This window comes from Heterodontus francisci, unplaced genomic scaffold (assembly GCF_036365525.1).
Source record: "Heterodontus francisci isolate sHetFra1 unplaced genomic scaffold, sHetFra1.hap1 HAP1_SCAFFOLD_53, whole genome shotgun sequence".
Classification (NCBI taxonomy): domain Eukaryota; kingdom Metazoa; phylum Chordata; class Chondrichthyes; order Heterodontiformes; family Heterodontidae; genus Heterodontus; species Heterodontus francisci.
Genome location: NW_027141851.1, coordinates 12,804,934 through 12,826,673, shown reverse-complemented (window position 1 = coordinate 12,826,673; position 21,740 = coordinate 12,804,934).

Here is a 21,740-nt window from a genome sequence, read left to right as displayed (position 1 = left end):
ACAATACACAGTACAGGTGGTGATTTAGATTTCAGGCATCAGAGCAGAGACCATAGTTTAAAACCTAGTCGGTTAGCACAGCTTCGTAATACTGAATCCGCCCACCCTGTCCCATCTCCTTTCCTTTTAGAGTCTCAAACGGCCGGCGTTGACTCCAAAACTTTACCCCACCCCGAATAATGGGGCAGAAACGAGTGCAAGGAGGCTAATTTCAGATTGTTTTTCTTCAGGGTGTGTTTTTGTTTTAAACTAAGAAATATATCTCAATGGTTAAATTGCTCCCCAAATATAGCGCAAGAGACAATGTTATCGATTCGGTAGTGTTGCTGCCCTAGTATCGTGAAGTAGAATTTGTAGGTTAATGTTAAAATTCAGCATACAAAGTGTTAGAATAAGTTTTTTGGTAGAAACCACCGATTTCAGATAAGCAGGCCCTGATGGAAACATGTTTCTGATCCAGAAATCCAGTCACCTCGAGAAATAAAATGTGAATCATGGTGACTGTCTCCACTGAGAGCAGTGACTGTTTATGATCGAGCTTAAAGGGAATAAAATGAAATGGTAGTGACTCAGACTGTAAAGTCAGCAGATATAGAATATGCTAAAAAGGATGTGACGATAAATGAAAAATTGAAGATACTTTCAGTTGATTTATGACATTCAGTTGCTGTTTGAGAGAATATAAAATTAACAAATAACACGAACAGCCGATGTGTTTATTATTCGGGAGTTCTGATATCTGGCAGTCAGTGTGTAGACGGAAGGAAAAATGAAACAATGACTTTGATTACTATTTACAAAAAAACAGAAAGCACGTTCTTTAAGCAGTAGCGTCCGGTGGAAATCTTCCCAAACCCATTGCTCGCCTTCCTATATACACAGATTTAGACACACCCGCACTGTGATAGGACCCCTTCACATCGGGATAGTGAGCGGATTTCTGACATATTTCAGTCAGTAAATAGACCATTAAAATGGGGCAATTAAGTGGAAGTGACATTTGTCCCGTGAAAATTCGGTACGAAATATAAAACACAGACCTGAACGCCGGATCTGAGAGGAATATTCCCAATCTCTGCATAAACTGCTTGGTATAACCCAGCTGGTGAACCCTTGCCGTGAGTGACAGAACCTGTCGGATGGAGGATGGAGAGATTAACGTTTTGTTCCGACCCACGAGCGTTCAACAGTAAATTATCTGCAAACACAATCAAATCACAATGATGGTGACAGCAAAGAGACAAAGACAGGTATTGTGAATGCAGAGTAGTTTTTTTGTGTACACTTTTGTATATGTCTATGTGTATATTTTGTTCTGCATACTGATATGTTCATCTGCAGCAGTCTGGGGGCAAGAAGAAATGAGCGGGTATCAGGAGAAACAAATTCCAACTGATTACTGGATTCTGGGCCCACAAGTGTAATTCAGCTGAAGAGACGCTGGATGAAGTTGACTGATTCTGTGACAGCATCAGTTGGAAATATGAGCGAGGAGCTTATTGTTCTTTGCTTTGTTCCCTCACTGTGAGAAAGGATTCGTGTACATAGTGTAAGATGTAGGTTCAGGAGTCACATGTTTACCCAAAATAGGTGGTCGAGAACTCATAATTAATTTTAAAATATTACGCTTATAAGGAATCAACATTTTAGACTCGATGCATAAGCTAAATTGACACAAGAAGTATACGACCGATGGCAGATAATTTTACTGTCACTCTCTGAAGCTGGAAGAGCAGGCTTCTTCCTCCCTCTCTCTCTCTCTGTGTTTTCACCTCTTCCAGTTAGCCGAGATGCCACGAAGCTCTCGATCTTGCACCCGATGGGGCATGCTGTCTCTGCTCCTCCGACAATCCATGGATGCCCCTTATTTTGGGGAGCTGGTAGTTTACCTATGTCAATCATTTATTCGAACCCTTGTAATTCAGCAGTGAGTTGGATGGGTGAAATTCGAGCGGAAGCTTTATTTTGGAATAGAGAAACAGGTTGGACAGCTCGAGAATGAATGGCTATACCTATAATCTGAATAGCTGGAATTATAACCAATGGATGAAGTACGATAACATTTTAAATGTCGGATTTTACTAATTCCGAAGCACATTGAATAGAGCAAATCAGCAAAAACGATTACAATTTATTTCTAATAAGGCCGCTTGACATTCCTTGGAAAGCTGCAGTTAACTAGAGTCTTGCAAGGATATGGCACAATATCTGGGATCTTGTGTTCGTTCTGCGGTAAGGTATGAAGCTCACCTCTTCTGATTGGCTTTTCCTGTATAACCTCCATCGGTGAGTTCAACTCACAGATTAACAGGACTCCGAAGCAGACCGCAACTCGGATGTAAGTAGTTTTATATCCCTGTTCTTAATGAAAACAATACAGAAAGGTTTATCACAGACACAGTCCGCCTTGCATGATGAAATATTTGCAATAAGTATTTAACAATTATATACACTGCTTCAGAGCAATGAGTCAAGCTGAACATTCCCCAGTATGCGTGGTGTGCATTGCAACAGAGGAACGTGTGACCCAGTCTAAATTACAGAGATAGTGGCCCCATGTTTCTGTTGAGTACAGGACAGCTCAGGTACAGCCAGAAACTGGGGTTAATGGAACTCCAACCAGACGCTTGGAAATATGCGGTGAGGAAAAAATGTTCCAGTCAGTCAGTGAGAACGTGCTCATATTATCTTCAGAAAATGGCAACGATACTAAATAATCTAATACAAACCTTAACGCTAGCTGGAATACTCATTATGGTCAGTACCTGTAGATGAGGACGGGGAAGCAATTGGAGGCACATCGAACCCTGTGGAATATATTGTACAAAAAATTCAGGAAGATGAAATGTCAGCACTTTACATTAAAACGATAAATACTGTTCTTAACTTCCCGAACGAGTCCATTTAACAAAACAAATAACCATAACCCACTCTCCAAACCCTGACACCCTCATCGGAACAAATCACACTGGCATCTTCCTTGTGATCACAGTCGGATTGATTCGGCGATGAGGAAGGACAGTCACCCATAGAAGATTCACTTCCGGTGCACTTCACCTCATCCAGACGGATAACACCGCCATCCTGGGAAAAAGTAACTCCTCCTGGGGCGAGTAGAGCGTGGCCACAACCCAGCTGTCTGCAGACAACATTGGCATCGTCCATATCCCAGGAGTCATCACACACCGTGCCCCCGCTGTTATTGCACAATATCTCCACTCTCCCAGTGCAGTTGTTGTTACCTCCAAACAGGCGCAACCATTGTTCGGGATCTGTCAAAGAGAATCCATGATTATTGTTGATGTAGTACAAGACAGGAGTAGATGTCAGATAGTTCCTGACAGCACTGTGGGTGTACCTACCCCATCTGAACTGCAGCCGTTCAAGAAGGCAGCTCACCATCACCTTCGCAAGCGCAATTAGGGATGGGAAATAAATGCTGGCCTAGCCAGCAACGTCCACATGCCATGAATGAATAAAAAAAAATTGTTGATACAATAACGAGGAGGTTTTACCTGGTGAAAGGGCACGGTTACAAACATATTCTCGAATGTGATCCTTTGATCTGTGGGTCTGCTCCATAGTTACTTTTGCTTCTGTTGAGAACAGAAACATGCTGACTGCATCAACTTCTGAAATGACACTCGCACATTGAGAGATTTGATGTGTGACCTGCACAAACAACACTAGTTTGTTTGCACATTTGTTTTTTATCCCACGGGTCAGATTGACACTGACAAAGGAACGATTCGTGTGAAGTCCACTCAATCTTATTGAGCCAAATGGGTCCAGATCCTTCTCCAAATGACTGAGCATAACAATCGATAGAACTGAGGGGACCACACTCTAACTGTTTACAGATCACTTCTGCATCAGGTCCATCAAGTGTATCTGAGCACACTGTTCCCCAGGTGCCATTGTAGAACACTCCCCCTCTCCCCTCACAGCGATGCTTCCCATTCACCAGCCGCAGCTCTTTGTGCTCTGTCAATGAAGGAAGAGATTTCCAGATGGTTAGATGCATAACTCGTGTGTCTATATTGCACAGATCAACACATGCTGGTTCCCGGGAATTATTTAAGAAAGGCAAGAGAAAAAACACCGTCAGCCCGTGATGTCAGAACGAATAATCACACGGATTTCACTACAGAAGGACATGCAACGTCATTGAATTCTTTGACGAAGGTATTGAGAGATGACAGGGATAATGCAGTCGATGAAATATGCATGTTTTTTTAACAAAGGCCTCAGACTAGGAACCATATAGTAGGATCCTGACTGAGGTCGCGCATTTGGAGTCAAGGGATCAGTGAAACAATGGCAGCAAACCAGCGACAAAATAGAATGTCAGGGTTAAAGGTGATTGCCCAGAATGGCGGAAGGTGGGAAGTGGTGTTCCACAGGGATTGGTGCTGGGGTCACTGCTGCTCAATATTTACACACAGGATTTGTACCTCGAAGTGGGATACACAATTTCAAAATTTAAGGTGACAGAACATTGGGGATATAATTAATATCAAGGAAGAGAGCGACAAAATACGTGAAGACATTAATAAATGGACCAAATGGTCATGCAATTGGCAAATTAATTTTAATACAACTAAAGTCTAATGTGGTGAATTTTGGTAGTAAAAATAAAGAGGCCACGTACTTCTTGGAAAATACGAGTGAGAATTATGTATCGGAGCAAATAAATCTAGGGATACGGGTAAACTAATTGCTTATAACGTGTCAGAGACCACAGCTAGAGATCATAACTATGAGAGAGTCATCAAAATACTAAATATGAAATCTTGCAGAATCGTTTTCTATAGAGGGTGTGAATCGAATGTGGAACTTGGACCGCATGCAATAGTTGAGGCGAACATCATAGATGTATTTTAAGTGAAGCTCGATAAGGACATGAGGGACAAAGAAATTGGAGGACATGCAGAGAGGGTTGCATGCAGTAATTTGGGGTGATGCACAGGTACAGCATAAATACCACATAGACTAGTTGGGCCGAAAGGCCCGATTCTGTGCTGTACATTTATTATGGCCACGACCTGAACAACGCACTTCAATTCAGTCCCCTCACTCCACAGGTTGCAACATATTATAATGCTTTCACATCCAATTGGAAAACAGCGAAAATAACCATTCTATAAACCCCCGGAATACAACAGGCCAAACCAGGTATCTTTAGCCAACAGCAAATTAACTATTTATGAAGAAATAAATCTTAAACGCTATGAAGACAAACCTAGGTCTAAAGACAGTATGACTTCTTATTTCATTCTAACTCCCCCATGTACACACATACATTAAAAAATAACTGTAGCTAATTGGTTTTAATAGACATGCTGTCAAAAATTAGTTGCTTTTTAAGATTAAATGAAATAAGCAAGTCTTTTGGATTACCTTCCTGATGGATGAGGTATTCTAACGGGGAATTAGTCAAAGACCGCTGCTAGTCTTCACGAGGGTTTGATGCAGTAATCTATTCTTAATAGGCACCAACAGTTCCTTCAGCCATGCAAATGGTTTATTGGAAAAAAAGGCGGCTTTTCTTCTTTAGGCCCGTAGTTCCCTGTCGAATCTTTGCTGAGAGACAATAAACAGCTAATTTCTCTTCAGTGTGCTTCTCTAGCCAGTCTGGTTTCAAGCCAGATTTGCCAAATTTACACAAAAGAAAAAGGAAAAAGAAAGAAGAAAAGGAACACAATTAAATAGAAACATCATAACATGTGACATTTCTCTCCTGCTGTTGCCAAAGTAACAAAAATGCTTTTTCTGGCACACAATGCCTTTGAAATTCCAAAACTTTCTATCCCTATTTCTATCCCTACAGCATTATTTTTAACAGAATCATGAAGGCACACACTGTTCTTAATCGAAGGTGAAAACAACACCCTCGCATATGGCAAAATTAAACGCCATTCCTGCAATGCCTTTCATTACGTTGCAAAAACTAAAAAATATTAGGAACTGGGAGAAAAATAACATTTTCTTCCACATTCAAACGCAATTAATTCTACTGATAGTTTACAGCATTATCTTTATGCCATCGCAATCCATACAATTTAATAAGGTCAAATTCGGGACAAAGTGTCAACAATAGCATTATTTTTCCCTGATATATGTAAAATGTTTGGATGATTTGGCTGTCATAACAGACTCCATCTAAATATTCTAACATTTCGGTTTTATTTTTTTACACGAACGTTAATGTGTTATGGTCAGTGTATATTAGTATTTATTTATCTTCTTAGCAGACATATATTTCAAAATGTTTGAGAGCCATCAAAAGTCCTAATATTTCTTCTTCCACAGTGGAATACATTCTTTGATGACAACTTAGTTTTCTTGAAAAGTACCCTTCTGGCTTCTCTATGCCTGATTCGTCATCCTGCAATAGTACTGCAGCAGCCCCCAGGTCGCCAGCATCAATTGCTATTTTAAATGGTTTAGCAGAATTTGGAGCAGCCCCCACTGGCTCATTAGTTAAGATTGCTTTCATCTTTTAAAAAGCTGTCTGGCAATCATCTGAGCAGACTACATTGTTGTTCTTTTTTGCTGTAAATTGGTTAATGGAGCAGCCACAGTACAAAAGTTCCGTACATATTTCCTGTAAAAACCGCACATCCCTAAAAATCTCATTATTTTCCACTCAGGTTCAGGGATAGGGAACTCTACTAAGACTTGTAGCTTTGCCGTTTTTGGTAGTAACTGTCCTTGCCCCGCTATGTGTCCGAGCTATGTTACTCTTGCTTTTCCCTATTCGCTTTTTGCCAGATTTATCACTAAGTCCATGGCTTGTAACTTTTTAAACATAATTTCTGGGTGGTTTAAGTGTTCTTGCGAAGCGTTACTGTATATTAGTACATCATTGAGATACACTACACAGTCGGGAAAAACTGAATCATTCATCAATGATAAGTGGCTTGGGACTTTTCATTTATGCCTGAATGGCATCAAGTGGTCTGATAAAGACCGTCAGATGTTAGACAAGCTGATATATCTGCCTCGACAAGACTAAGGAACGTGCTAGTATCCCTTTAACATGTCGATCTTGGCAGTAAATCCAGTACTGCCCACTCTGTCAATACAGTCTTCTAAACGCGGAATTGGGTAGGAGTCAGCCTTTATTACCTCATTGACTTTTCTGTAGTCCATACAAAATTGGGTTCACCCTTTCAGGTATAGATACCAGCCCATTATAAACGCAAAATGCTGGTAATCTGAAATAAAAACAAGAAGTACTGGAAATACTAACCAGGTCTGGCAGCTTCTGTAGAGAGAGAAACAGAGTAAACGTTTCAGGTCAGTGACCCTTCATCAGAACTGATACTAGCACTATTGGTGACTTCCAGCTCCTTTGACGAGGCTCGATCAAATTGTTTTCCAGCATGTACTGGATCTTAGCTTTTCTTTGGGCCTGTTTGACCAGAGATAAGCGGTAAGCATGTTGTTTTGAAGGAACGATTCCCCCTTTATCTACATCATGTGTGACTAAGGTTGTACATCCCAGTGTATCCCTACAAACTCCATTAACTGTTGTTGAAAGCCTGGTTAGCTCTTTACGTTGTTTTACCTCTAAGTGCAAAAGCATGTTATCCAATTTTCCTCGCCGTTCTGTACTCTCTAATCTGAGTGTTGGATGTTCAATCTGAGAATTTCCCATGCCTCCTTCTGCCTCATCCTCACTTTCTTTTCCCTTCTCAAGAGTACCGATTATCTGACATATCTGTACTGGCTTATCCTCCTCACGGAGATAATATTGCTTGAACATATTAATGTGACACAACCATTCTTCCTTCGGCAATCAGGGGTATCAATCAAGTAATCTACGTTACCAACTCTTTTCCAACTCGATATGGGCAACTGAACCGTGTTTATAATGGTTGTCCCTGTAACTGTAATAACACTAATCTTTCATTCCCTGGTTAAAAATCGCGGGGTTTTGCATTCTTGTCTGCCCATTTATTCATGCTGGTTTGTGATGATTTAATGTGTTTCTGAGCCGCACCACAAGTTCTCCTGACCCTTTCCCAGAACACAGATATATAGTCTAACTTCGAAGATTCAGCATTTTGTTCGAATATTCTGTCTTTTATGAGTTGTACAAGACTTCTTACTTCACAGTTGTTAACCAATTTGAAATGAATGAAGCCTAACTTACTCATTCAGGACTCATTCAGTAAAGCCTCTGGTGGCAAATTAAAGAAAGTTTTGCCTTTTATCCCAGTCATGTGGATATTCGTGGCAGTCTGTTCCAATAATTGTTTTGAATGTTTGGTGGTATCTCTCTAAAGCACCCCGTGACTGTTGGTTTGATGCAGAAGATTCTAACTGCCTAATCCCCTAATTGCTCATACTTCTTGAAATACCTGAGACAAGATATTAGAACCTTGAACGATTGAACAGAAAGTGATAACCCATATCTCATAAAGAATTGTGCTAACGTTGCTACTATTATTCTAGCATTAATTGTCCTCACAGGAATGGCCTGTGGAAATTGAGTAGCCATATCCATGATGGTAAATATGTATTGAGGTCCAGATTTTGATTTTGGCCAGGATTCTACACAATCTACCATTACCCTGCCTAATGGTTCCTCAATCACTGGTATGGGAACTATTGGTGCCGGTTTTGTGGGACGTTGCGGTTTTCCTACCATTTGACAGGTATGGCATGTCCTACAAAATTGTCTCACATCCTTTGGAAGAACGGGCCAGCAATAAGGTTCATTTATATGTGATTTGGTCTTCTGAAATCGTCTGAGCTGTGCAAAAGGAATGTCATGTGCTAACCGTAATAATCTCGAGTGATATTTAGGTGGTACCACTATCTGTTCAACAACTGTCTAGTCTTCATCCGCAGGTCCATGAGACAGCCTCTATTCCCTCCTCACAATCATATAATAGCCTTCTGGAACGCCTTTTGCCTCAGCTTCTGTCAGAGCGTTTGTGATGTTCAGTATATATCTTGACCAGCTTGCTGTAATGTAATGATAAATCCCCAAATAAGGTTTCAGACACTTGGATAACTGTTTGTGCAGCCACGTATACCTCAGACAATGGATCCTGTTTATTTATTGCTCGGGTGACTACACACACAGGAAGTATTCCTGGAACTTGTTCATGTAATCGCTCTGTTTCCATAATTCACTTGGTTCCTCTGTAATTGTAGGCAAAACTAATTCTTTTGATCTCGCCAAATCATTTCCTAGGAGTCGATCAATTCCCTTGATTGTCAAACTGTGGACACAGACTTAAGGTGTTTGGTAGAAGGATTAAAGGGGACAGGAGGAAAATCTTTTTTCACCCAGAGGGTGGTGGATCTCTATAATTCACTGTCAGGATCAGTGGTGGAGGCAGAGATCCTCAATTGTTTTAAAAGGCACCTGGACATGCACCCAACGTGTTGTCACCTGTGGGACTGTGGGCCAGGTGCTAGAAGTTGGGTTTAGTTTGGGTGGATGGCTTATTCGGCCCGTGCAGACATAATGAACTGAATGGCCTCCTTCAATTCTGCATTTTTCTATGTTCTAACTTGTACAGTTACCATACCAGGTATTAAGTCACTCTCCAGGCATACTTCATATAAAGATGCGGGTAAACACTCCCTGCCAACTCCATTAAGTAAAACTTCAGTATTCTAGGCGCTCTCTGGTAGAAACGTTATACCTTTCCGCAGTAAGTTTGGGTTGCTCCTGTATCCCTGAGTATAATGATATGACTTCCTACCTCACATACAGGATGCGCAGTTCATTTTTCCTTTGAAAAAGAGAATCATAACGTTCGGGCATCGTTTTCTTTCCGTCTCTCCTCATTTTCCTTTATGTATCTGGTTTTAAAGCTTCTGTTTAAAGCTATAGCCTGGTATGCTATCCTCTTCGGCAGAGTCTTTTCCTCTGCGCTAACTTTGTGTACCCTGAGTCCTCTGGGGTTACCTTGCGATTTCCAGCATTCTGAACGAAGATGTCCCGTTTTGTGTCAATGATAACACGTTGGCTTGCGAACCTCACTTCTATCCTCAGCACTTTCCTGTCTGAGTTCAGGACGTGCTACTAGGGCATTTACAACTATTCATTCTTGTCCCTGGATACTTGCCTTCCTGTCACTCACCCACTTTCTATCATTCTCGGGTTTATGGGGGTGACAGACAAAAGGTTTTGCTTATCCACAAGGTCAAAATCATCCACAACTTCCGCTGCCTGCCAAGCCTTCAAAAGTTTCAGGTTATCTACATGAGTTCACACTACTGAAGGAATGCAATTTTTAAATTCCTCCAAGTGAATTAACTCTCGAAGGTTCTCATATGTGGTGTTCATCTTTACTGCCCGTATCTAACGGTCAAAATTAAATTGTTTCACCCTCTCAAATTCTACATTTGTCTGCCCAGCCAATCTCTGTCAGTCCTTAAACTTCTGACCATAAGCTTCAGGGCCTAACTCATACGCGAGGAGAATAGGATTTTTGCCATCTCACACTCTGCAGAAGCCTCTTCAGGAAGCAGCACATAAACTTCATGAGCTCTGCCGACAAACCGGCTTTGCAAAATCAGTGTCCAGCTTTCCTTCGGCCATTTCATCTGTTTGACTATTTTTTTCAAAAGATAGGAAAAAAGTGCCACTACGTCCCTTTCTCCCAACGTAGGAACAGCTTTTATAAATTAAACAGCTTTTTGCTGGGTCCTGGGCTGAATTCAGATTCCTCATGACCCGACATTTCCCTGGATTCAAGACTATTCCTTTGTCTTAGTTCCATCTCTTTTCGGCTAAATTCCCTCTCTTTCTCCCTTTCCTCTTTTTCAAGTGCAAGTTTTCTTAATTCTTTTCCAGCCTCAAGTTTTCTTATTGTTATTTATTTTTCTGTTTCCTGTTGAAGCTCCAGTTGACTTAACTGCAACTGAATGTTTGCCAATTCTGCTGCATCAATCTCTGACTTAGTACGTTCTTGTTCCTCTTATTTTCCTTCTAATTATTAGAATTATTGACTATTAGGTCAATTATCGCTGCATTGTTGACTTTCAATTCCTGAAAAAGGAATTTCAATTCCTACCACTATTTTGCTGCCAATTCTTTTCATTTATTCTGAGTTAAAGGTATCGAGCCACTGAGGGAAACATTTTCCTTTCCTGAGAACTCTGCTGCAACTGCTGAGCCATTCTGATGTTATAGACTCTACCTTATTATACAAGAAAATTCGTTCCATTTTTTTCATAATTGGTGTTAGATTTGGATCCTGACAACCAAGTTTCCAATTAATATGATCCCAAAGCCGACAGCAATTAATATGCTGCCAGACACAAGATCCAAAATTTTATGCTGTCCAAGAGACAAGCAATTTATATGATTCCAAACATGAGACCCTCAATTCATCTGATTCTGATCTCAGACGAGCCACCCAATTAATATATTACAACCACGGTGGGAGCAATACACTGTCAATTCAGTCCCGTCACTCCACAGGTCGCAGCATATTATTAAGCTTTCACACCCAATTGGAAAACTGCCAAAATAAACACTCTGGTAACCCCAGAATAAAAGGGAACAAACCAAGTATCTTCAGACACCAACAAATTAACTATTTATTGAAACAAAAGTCTTAAGTACTATTACGATAAACCTATGACTAAATGACCTGATGATTTTAAACGAACTCCCCACATTCGCACACATGCATTCAAAACCAACAGTAGTTAACTCGTTTTAAAATTAGTGTTTTTGAAATTTAGCTGCTTCTCAAGAACGAATAAAATAAGTAAGCCTGTGGATTACTTTCCTGGTGGATGAGGCATTCTAATGTGGAAATAGTCAAAGGCCACTCGAAGTCTTCATGAGGATTGGATGCACTGGTCTGTTCTTAACAGGCGTTTAACTGTTGAGCTGCAGGAGGCAACAGCAGTTCCTTCAGCAATACAAACGGTTTCTTGAAAAAAAAATGAATTTCTTCTTTAGGCAATTAATTCGGCCTGTAGCTCTCAAGAGAATTTTTGCTGAGAGAGAATAAACAGCTGTTTTCTCTTCAGTTCGTTTTGCTGGTGAGTCTGCGTTCAGCCGCTTTGTTTTCAGTTTTACACACAGTTAAGTAGTAACATTACACCATGTGACCTCTCTCTCCCGCTGCCGCCTTGGTAACAAAATGCAGCATCTGGCACACTGTGCCTTAGAAATTCCAGAACGTTCTCTCCCTTAAAGGTGCTCTATTTTTAACAGAGTCTTAAAGTTGCACATTGTTTTTAATCGTAGGCGAAAAAACGAGACAAGTCCATGACACATTCCATGCAATTCTATATCATAATTTCTGTGTGAACCCTCGTTTACACCACTACATAAAATGAGTACATTCATAGCAGTCTTACCTGAACACATGATCCGCACATCTTCTTTATGAGAACAGTCGTGGTTACCCCACGATTCTGAGGGAAATTCCCAGTGAAATTATTCGTTACCAAAACAGTTCAGTTCATTCAACCAAGCTGACCCTGAGCCTGGTTCACAAGAAGCAGGAAGTATCATGTCTAATGCTTTTCCACAACCCAGCTGTTTGCAAACCAAGTTGACTTCCACCAGATCCCAGGAGTCATCACAAACTGAGCCCCATGTCTCGTTGTAATACATCTCCACTCGGCCAGCACATGGGCTCCCACCATCGGACAACCTTAACTGCAAATGGTCTGTTGGACAACAATATAGGAGGATTAGATTTACATTAGGCATTCACCTCATCACTCAATCCAACTCATTGTACCATCACTCACTAGAAATAAACATTCTAAATGCATACTATACAATATTTATAGCAGAAAATATGTCTGCAGTTACATATTACATGTAATGAAATGCGCAGAAATGTTTCAGATATCCTACAACATCTGGCGCTGACAAGTTCTGGCCTCCAGTCCCCCTTTTATGTTTCAAACGCTATATACATTGTTGTAAAGGCAATCACTCACGTGATTAACCATCATTTTATACTCATGTTATATAACTATATCTGTTGCTTGTCCACGTATGTTACCCTTATCTATTATCTTGGCCCGACATTTACTGCCATCTCCTATTTCCTTTATCTTGAATAGCAAGTGACTTGCATTTATCTGGCGCCATTAGCGTAATAAACCATCCCAAGGTGCTATCCAGGAGTCATATCAAAGAAAGTTAGACACGGAGTGCCTAAGAATATTCTGGTCAGATGACCAGAAGCTAAGTAAAAGATTTAGGTTTTATGGAGTGTCGTAAAGCAGGAAAGAGATTGATAGGTAGAGAGATTTAAGGAAGTAACTCTAGCACGTGTGTCCTTCACAGCTAAAGGCACGGCCGCCAATGGTGTGCAATTAAAATCAGGAATGCTCAAGAAGCCAGAACTGGGAGCTGTCAGCCTGGAGCCGATTGCAAAGACAGGAGCTGTGAGGCCAGGAAGGGATTTGAAAACAAGGATGAGAATTTTAAAATCACGCATTGCTGGGCAATGTATGTCAGTGAGCACAGGGCAGATGGCTGAGTGACACTTGGTCAAGGCAGCAGAGTTTGCAGAGGTTGTAACCAGGGAAGACAACCAGGAATGCATTAGAATCATCAGGTTTAGAGGGAACAAAGCAATGGGTAAGACTAGATATGGGCAAAGTCAGGTGATATTATGGAGGTAGAAAATAGACAGTGGTCATGATGGTATGGATGTGTGCGAGGAGTTAAATATAACACCAAGGTTACAAGCAGTCAAGCTCAGTCACCGACGGTTGGCATGGGGAGAAATAGAGTTTGTGGCAAGGGAGCAGATGCGATGGGGACTGAAGGCAATGACTTCTATCCTTTCAATACTGAAATGTGGGAATTTTTTGCAAACGCAGTACTGAATGTCAGACTGGAATTCTGGCAGTTCCCAAGCAGTGGTGGGATCAAGAATGTTGGATTTGACGTATAGTTGGGTACCGTGAGATACCTGTGAAAACTAAGGTTGTCTTTGTGGATATCACTGAGAGGCAGCATGTAAATGAGAAGTCGAAGGACTTTAGTCTTCAGTCTTTGGTGACTTTACAGGAGCGGGAAGAGAAGCCATTGCAGATAACTTTCTGACTATGACTGAATAGATAAGACTGGAACCCCCAGCTACATGCAGTTCCACCCAGCCGTGTGTGAATGGAGATGAGTTGGAGCAGAATTCCATGATCAATCATATCAAAAGCTGAAGACAAGTCAAGAAAGAGGAATCGTTTACATTTGTCACAATTACTTAGGATGCCCTTTATGACTTTGATAAGATTTGTTCTTTTTTATACATACATATTTTATTTTATATTTAGCGATACAGCACTGAAACAGGCCCTTCGGCACACCGAATCTGCAAAACTCCCACATACCCTACCTGCAGCAGGAACAATTTTCTACAGCCAATTTATCTATCAACCTGCACGGCTTTGGCTGTGTGAGGAAAACCCACGCAGTCACAGGGCAAGCTTGCAGACTCCACACAGGCAGCATCCAGAATCGAACTCGGGCCTTTGAAACTGTGTGGTTGCGGTGCTAACCACTGCGCCACTATGCCACCCTTTAAACTTACTTTAGTACTGTGGTTTTACTAGAAACGTGATTTGAGGAATTGAAACATGCAGCTCCATAAAAGATGAGCATGGAGTTTAGAGGTGACAACACATTCAAGGACTTTGGTGAGGTAATAACAGTTGGAGCTGCAGCAGTAATTTGCAAGGACAGGTGGTCAATGGTTTCTTTAAGGGGAGGTGCGATTCCCACCGATTTGAAGGAGAAGAGTCAGAACATGAAGCGAGGGAGAGAATCGTTCATATTGTCAGCTAACATGGGGACAAGGAAGGTGTTGGAGAAAATCCAGATTGTGCCCAATTGCTGAACAAATTCTCCGGACTCAGACGTTGAGAACAAACACTTTATTGCATGTTATCATGGTTGGTACACCTTAACCAAATGCGGTCCAGCGCTACTCCCAAAGAGCTACAGATCGCCGTGGACTTAAATAGTATAACAGAGGCAGAGCAGACAGTTTCTCAATCAGACATGAAACCACAAGATAACCACAGGACTGCCAACGTGACTATACACCATGCACAGCCCAAGGTCAGCTTCGCATAAGGCTGCAAGTCAATGCACACTCCAGGTTCAACATCCGCCCGTGCTAATGTCTGTCTGGGTTGCACAAGCAATTTGCAAGGCAGAAGGTTCAGCAGAATATTCTTTGCCCACTTCCCCACATTCTCCATGACCTTTGTCGCCACCTTATAGCTGTTGATTGTGGTTAGCTGCTCTGTCTACAATTTATGACCGTTGGTTGTGGTTAGATTAGCTACAAGCTGTGTCCTGCTTTTCTGCTTCTACAAAGTTATGTTATAATTAGCAAAGCTCAGAAAAATTCTCCAACAGAAGGGAACGTGTGTGTTCAGTAGTTTGGTAGAAATAGGGTGCAGACAGCAAGATGCAGATTTCATCGACAGCATCAGTTCAAAGAGAGCGTGAAGGCCTCCAGGAGAGACACAAGCAATGCGAATTCTGGATGATGGGATGCGGGCTCACTTATAGGAAGTTAGGCCTGGTGGGTTGAGGAAGAAAGGGAAGCAGTTTAGGCGACTGAATGGATGTTTTTGAACTTTGTAACTAAACGTTCACGAGCTCCTCTCAGTTATCTTTGGAGTTGAGGGTGGATGAGGCAGGGGAGTGGTTTAGGAGGAAGATTTGTGATGGAGAATATATGCTGTGCGTGTTCCTTCCCTTCGTGGATGATCTTTGACTAATGAGCATTTTTTTTTTCAAAGAAGAGTAGGACCCGATGATGCTTTCTGTGATTCATCCATTCAGGTTTATATTACCAGATAGTTCACCAGATGTCGCTTTGCCTATTTGGTTTAAAGTTTCAACCACCCTATTCATCACTTCCGCTTCACACCGGAGAATGTAACGTCCACAAGTACTACCCTTGAATATCAGCAGTCCAATATGCTGCATCTTTGTATTCAACTATGTTCTCGGGTTGTGGTGCTTATAACATTATCATAAATCAATTTAATGTTAATTACATAACAGAATCGCTTACTTTTGTAAGGATGGGACTCTGTCTTTGACAATGAAGATATTCGAGTAATTTTAGAAACGAAAACAGCATGTCTGAACAGACAATGTGCAGACCTCTCTTTCCAGACAAGCCAATGCCATTAGGGAAGAGCTTATGTTAAATGAGTAAACGGAATGTGTGAGGCACATTAGCAATTTTTATTGTCTGTAAAGGATCAATGAACTAAACTGCTAATTATATCAATATATGACTGTTGGACTGGACCAAAGAGGGCAGAAAACAAGATCTCTCTGCGAAATTTTGGGCATGATCAGGATGTGTCTATGGCAATTGAACTCAAAATTTGCAGAGCTCCTGGTTCAGTGGAAAATCAATATTTAAACTGGTTTGGATAAAGGTGATTGGATTTGTTGCATCAGGCACTTTGGAGAATAAAGAATTGGCGTTGTGAGAGGAAACGAAGAGTAGTGGTTATGGATATTTTTCAGGCTGGATGAAGGTTTGTAGTCGAGTTCCACAGGGGTCAGTCTTGGGACACTTGCTTTCCCTGATATATATTAATGACCTAGGCCTTGTTGTACAGGACATAATTTCAAAGTTTGCAGATGATATAAAACTTGGAAGCATTGTGAACGGTGAGGAGTACAGTGCAGAACTTCAAAAGGACATAGACAATTTGGTACAATAGGCAAACAGGTGACAGATGAAGTTCAATGCAGAGAAATGTGAAGTGATTCATTTTGGTAGGTAGAACATTGAGACAAAATATAAAATAAAGGGCTCAATTCTAAAGGGGGCGCAAGAGAAGAGGTGCCTGGGTATATATGTGCATAAGCCATTGAAGATGGCAGGACAGGTTGAGAGAGCTGTGTCCTGGGCTTTATTAATAGGGAAAAAGAGCAAGGAAGTTATGTTGAATTTGTATAAGACACGAGTTCGGACTCAGCTGGAGTATTGCGTCCAATTCTGTGTGCCGCACTTGAGGATAGATGTCAGGGCATTTGAAAGCGTACAGAAAAGATTCAGGAGAATGGTTCCAGGGATGAGGAATTTCAGCTATGAAGATAGATTGCAGAAGTTAGGACTGTTTTCCCTGGAGAAGAGAAGGCTGAAGGTGATTTGATGGAGGTGTTCGAAAGCATGAGGTGTCTGGACAGGGTAGATAGAGACAAATTGTCCCCACTTGTGAAAGGATCGGGAAGGAGAGGGTACCGATTTAAAGTAACGGGTAAAAGAAACAAACATTACTTGACGAGAAACGTTTTCATGCAGTGAGTGGTTAAGTTCCCGAATGCGTAGCCTGAGAATTTGGTGGAGGCAGGTTCAATTGAAGCATTCAAAAGGGAATTGGGCAATTAATTGAAAACGAAGAATGTGCAGGGCTATGGAGAGAAGGCAGTGGAATGGAATTGAGTGAATTGCTCTCTCAGAGAGCCAGTGTGACACGATGGGCTGAATAGCCACTTGTGCGCTGTAACAGTTCTGCGATGCTGTGATATTTCCTCTCCTCCTTGTTCCAAACAGAATGCGTTAGTTGATACTTCTCTGCATTAAATTTCATCTGCCACGTGTCCACCCATTTCACCAGCCTCTCATTGTCCTCTTGAGGTCTATCACTATCTTTCTTCGAGTAACTGGCCAGGATTTCAGGAAAACTCGCCGCGTTTCTTCCAATAGTTCAGCGGTGTTGAGTTTAATCGTTGCAATTGCTTTCTGCACTATGGTCGCTCTGTTGTTTAATGTTCTGTGCATTTCACTTTCATAATATTTCCCAAAGTTAAATGGGAATGCACAGGCAGCGATGGGATCTGAAGCGCAGTTTCCTCTTGTGATACCCACATTAATCCATTTCTCCAGATCCCCGAGGCTGAGAAACCTCCCTCCGCTATTCCCCAGTTTCAGCTTCACAACATGTACAATATACCAGATCTGAGGCCAGCGATCAGCAGAGGCGCACAATCGGGCTGACAGAACATCCCCGGTAGCGGCTTCTGGGTTGATGAATGGAGAGATAGATTGAGATTGTGCCATTTACAGCAGTTCAGATCATTCACTGTGGCTTCAGGGCAAATCTCAATGGAAACTTCTCTGTCTGTGTTAGAAATGTACTCAGTATCAGGTATTTATTACTCCCGGTGGAGAATGTTTATTAAATATAATACGAGTGATATAATTTTAACAAACTGTGATTCTAATAGTTATATAACATTATTACTAACCAGAGAATACTATAAGGATTATCTCCCGGTCCAGGTATGGATCATCACAGATTATTTTACTTCCACTTTTTCCTCCGGATTCTATCTGACGCAGCGGGAGATGAGAGACTGAGAAAGATTTTTACCTGAGCAAATGACGCCGCCATCACTGGAGTGTGGCCAGGAATAGTAATCCCATTCATGTGACTTACATTCCCTCAAAGCGGCCTCGGTCCCGCCGCACTTTACAGCTTCCATCACAATGGGTCCGAAGCCTTCCCCAAAGTGAGCCTGTCCCAGTGCAGAGACCACGGTCCCACAGCCTAGCTCTGGACACACAACAGTGGCGTCCTGCAGGTCCCAGTAAGGGTCGTCCACTGTCCCCCACTACCCCTGTAGTGAATCTCCACTCTCCCACTCACCGACAGCCGCCATTCACCAGTCTCAGCTTCACCGTCTCTGTAAAATATTTGAAGTGTCATCAAGCGATTACAGTCAAATAAACCCACAGGCTTCCAGCGCGTGGTACGCCCCTTCACCAGGCAAGAGGGGAATTAGTGTCAGACTATGTCCAGAACCCGAATAAAACCTAGAGTAAATAACAAACATGGCAAAAAGCAGAGGGAAAAGCTCATAAACGGTGCAATCCAGCATGGAACCAATGGACAACCAGAAATTACCACCAACAAAGCAGCTCCAATGGAATCCGGGTGGCGATGTCGGCTCAGAACAGACTTAACCTGCAAAAATAGGGAGATGGGCATGGCTGTAATGATTACATATTTACATGCTCAGTACTGATTGGACGAACACAGTCAGATCCAAGCAGCAGGAAAGAGCAGAAGAAATTGCACCCTCACCCACCATAGCCAATAAAGTCAGGGCTGGGTGGTCACGTGATCTCGATCTCAGCGCTGATTGGGGAGGTGTAAAATCACCTTTGGGAGCAGTGTTATTGGAGCTGATGCTTCACACTCTGCTTTCAGAGACCCTCAGTTAATGTCCCTCCACATAAAGCCAACAGCCATCTCTCAGCCAGAATTAAAGATCTTTAGTAACACTGTGAGGGGCACATTCCCTTTCTGACTAGCAACATGGCAGTAGGTTAATCCGTGATCAAAAAGGTACTGAGATTGTCGCCCAAGCTTAATATTTAATGGGATGGATTAGAGCAGAGAGACAGCAGATAGTGTGAAAATCAAGGGCGATTACCTGACAGGTCAGCCTGACTGTTCCCAGGCCTGCCTGAAATGAGAAGTTGACAATTACAGTTCACTGGGGCAAGAAATGAATGAAACTGTCAGAAAGAAAAGACACAAATACAACTAACTTCAGGGTCATTATTCCCGTCACGTTGCAGAAGAAATTATATTGGGATCTGTGATCTCATCTGAGCTTCATTCCTTAAATTGAAAATACAATTTCTGTAACAAATTAATTTTGGTAATGGGCCAAAATGTATCCAGAATTGTTTTCACATATACACACACTGAGACCCGGATACACTCTCTCCTTGTGGTGACGGTGGGTGGGCTCCATGTATTACCAATATGACGGTGCTCCGAGAAGGCGTTGGTGATGGTTGTCTCCCTCAAAGAATCTTACAATGAAACAGCACAGAGGGACGCCATTCAGCCCATGGTGCCCATGCTACCTCGTTGTAAGATGTGTCTCATTATTCCCACTCCCTTTCCCCATCGCCCTGTAAATTTGTGTTGATGGTGCTCTCACCTTTGATGACCGTGTTTAGGTGCCCTGAGAAGAGGGTGCTGATAGACCAGCTTGGAAACCCGCTGGTGATGGTACTCGCATTGAATTCAGCATTCCAATCCCAAGTTTTTGAAGGGACGGTAACAGAAAATAAATATTTTCCGATCCTGAGGTAAATTTCAATGTCTTTTAATTTTGCTGCAAATCAGTAATACAGAAATATTAATTACAAATAAAAATAAATTCAAAGGAAGGTGAAGTGAAACGGGACAAACGTGGGATATTCAAAGCTCAGAATTTAAACTCTTGAATGAGTTGCAAAACCAGGTACAGGGGTGGTTTAGGGATTACAAAATGCAGTCAATACAGAGAGTTTATAAGTACATGCTTCTCACGGCAGTTTATTAGGTGGGTTAAGAATCTAAATAGTTAAATTGTATCAAATTATTTTAGGTCCAATTTGAACAACTTTCGCAATTAAGTGAGCTCTTGCAGATGTCAGAAATAATTTCATTGATAATATTCAGTTATTTAGGCTTAAAACATAAGCATAGCACTGGGCAAAAGGACCTCACATCAAAAAAAAATCTGGATTCTGTGCGTCAACAGCATTATCAGTAACTTTTAACAATCCATCTCTACAACTCATGGGCGAGTGCCTAAAGAAACGTTACCATGGTGAGAAATAACCAAACACGCATCGAACATTTACAGTACCGAAACAAATTGTTCTGGGCACTGTCTGTTGAATTTAAATATGCAAACGAATTCAGGATTTGTCTCGCAAGGTGACCAGAGTATGAAACATGTGGAAGGACATTAAATAATTTAATAGGAGTTGGATTAGGCCATACTGCTTACCCATATTTCACTGTTCAATAAAATCATGGCAGACCTACTACCCCCAAACCACTTTCTTGGCCTTTCCCCAGGGATTGGGAAAGAACTCCGCATCTTTCATTAAACACTGCATCCCACGATATAAAAAGTATGGGACTTGTGGAAAGAGATTCAGAAACACGTCTGGATATTAAATACTCCACGGAATGTATGAATCATGCAGAAAGAGACTGAGAAACACTAATCATTACACGACACCGTGCATATAAATGTATGAATTAGAAAGCATGATATATTGTAAAAATGGTGAGTTTTGAAGATTGTCACTGACTAAATAAAACAGCTCATACAGCGAATTCCCCTAAGATCAGTAGCAGAATTTTTGGAGAGTGTAATTGATAACTCTATTAATAATTAATGCAAATTAATCAATATTGGTTCCACCTCCAGGTAACATATTACACAATATTTATAGTCATTTCCGAAGTTTCCAAATGCTGTACAAGCTATTTAATTTAATTCTCTGAATCACAAGGCACTTCACTGAGAAATTCTGAGGGCAGAAATCTCAATGTGGATGAGTTGGATGGATGCAGATCCCGGTATTCTGCAGTTCTGACTCCCATACACTCGCTTGCAACACAGAGCACTTTCTATTTACAGTAGTCTCCATTTTAAATGCGTGATTAGAATTTTAACTCCACTCGACTGCGTCTGTCCGAGAGCCACTGGAAACAATATAAAACCAACTCTTGTGGTATTTATGCTCAATGTTTAAAACAAAACTAGGTTTAACTCAAATATTTCTGTTAATGCAATTAAATGTTAATCAGATGACAAATATTAGATCCGTTTTTGCTGTCAGCGACAACAATTGATAACAGTTTCCTATTTGATTTTGATGAACTTAAAATCAAACAGGACAAAATGTAAAAATGTATTAAGTGATAAATTTACAAATTAAGGA